Consider the following 1,979-nt stretch of genomic DNA (forward strand, 5'->3'; position numbering starts at 1 on the left):
AGAATCAAAATTAGACATCTCCATGCTTGTCAAAGAAATATCATTGATTATATTTTGTATTTAAAAGACAGTCATGAAGCGGTGGACTACACAAAATGCAAGATTGTGATATGTTTTATATATATATAGAGAGAGCACATTCTTGAGAGTGTTATCAGTTATCCATTCAGGAAGTAAGTCCCTGTGGAACAGAGGAGTGGGTTGTCTGTGGATGGTATCATATCAAATTTATAGACCATTTATAGTAGTGTTATTTAATATCATTCCTTTTACTGAGAAAAATTATAAAAGTAGACTAAAAACTACCCTAAATGCATCAGGGAGCCAATACAAAATCACTTTTGTGAGGGTAATATTCAAGAGTGAGAGCCCACCGAAGTTTTCAAGGACAAAAAACATGATATTCTCATGGAAAAGACAGAGATAAAGACAAGATACATACCACGGGAGCTGGTGACCCTAACAGGAGACCCTGACAACAACAACAATATCCAAATAAGCCTGCTTGTAAGGGTAACTCAAGTAGAATTATTACCAGGGTTGAACCAGTGGGCTTCTCTGGGGGACTTTAAGCCTTGAGCTTGGTTCAAGTGCGTTATGTCGCAGTCGTGAAGCCAGGGGCCAGGCAGAAGGAAACTGAAATATCAGGTGATCCTGAAATATCTCATAACATAAATGTTTCAGTTAGTTGTCTAGCTGAGGGGGCTGGGGACCTGGAAAAAGGTATAGCTCAACCCCACACCAGCAGGGGGCGCAGGTGGACTTCTCCTGAGGGCTCAGGGTCTGGGCCAGGAAGACCAGCAAAATCTATCACTGACCTTTGCACATTTGGAAAAGCAGGGTCCTCATTGTGTGTGACTTTCCTGCACCTGCCCCCCCCAGGCCAAAAGAGCCCTCAGCTCAGATTCACACATGCCTCATATTTTGTCCTCCACTGCATCACAGAGTAAATTGTCTAGACCTGATTTTCTTGGAAAGATAGATGGACAGGACCATCACATAACAAAAATACATTTGCTTTATGAACTCCAGCTGCAATGGTCCCTGGGCAAAGGACACACAGCGGTAGGGACTGTCTCCATGCCAGCAAATAGGCCTCAGCAAGCAGAGCTCTGGGGCTTCTCCACCATGGCCTGGATTCTTCTCTTTAACTCCTCATTGAGGTAGGTGCGCGGTTAGGGCGGTGAGGAAGGGCATTGGCTCTGGTTTTTCTCCTGCTATCTGGGTACAGGTGGTTGTCATTGATTCTTTCTGTAACCTTCTGACCTGTCTTCGAAGGTCCTAGGTCAGAATGGGCTCATTCTGCCCTCCACAGTGTTTAAGTGTTTGTAGAAAAGAAGTGGTTTATAATATATATATTAAAACAGAGGATGTGTTGCATTCTAGCAAATCAATGGAGGGAACACAACCCAAAAGAAGAGTATCTGATGTGAAAATTAGAGGAAGATCTCATTTATGAACATAGCTAATATTTGCACAAATGACTCAAAATATGAGCTACTAGAATCCATGTTATCTGGGAGCCTGGCTGGCAGTTAAGTGTCTGCCTTTGGCTCAAGTTATGATTTTGGAGTTCTGGTATCTAGCACTGCATGGGGATCCCTGCTCAGTGGGTAACTTACTTCTCCCTCTCTCTCTGAGCCTCCCCCCCACACTTGTGCTCTCTTGCTCTCTCTCTCTGTCAAATACATAAAATCTTTAAAAAATAATCCATTTTATCTTAGGAAAAATTGACCTTGACCATCAGGGAAAATTGGGGCTAAGACTGGGTTGTGTGAGGATTATGGAATGTGGGGGATCAGATATGATGCAGCATGGACTGTGGATCAGATGCCCAAACAGGGTAGAGCTCCTGAGCTCCCAGTGCTGGTTCCCTGACCCTCTCTGGAGGATAGCAGTGGAGTCACTAGATACACCATAGGGGACACACACATTTCTAGAGTGACCCGGTCAGCCTGCATCAGCATCCCCTCAGAGAT

Source organism: Ursus arctos, unplaced genomic scaffold (genome assembly GCF_023065955.2).
Source record: "Ursus arctos isolate Adak ecotype North America unplaced genomic scaffold, UrsArc2.0 scaffold_39, whole genome shotgun sequence".
NCBI classification, from domain to species: domain Eukaryota; kingdom Metazoa; phylum Chordata; class Mammalia; order Carnivora; family Ursidae; genus Ursus; species Ursus arctos.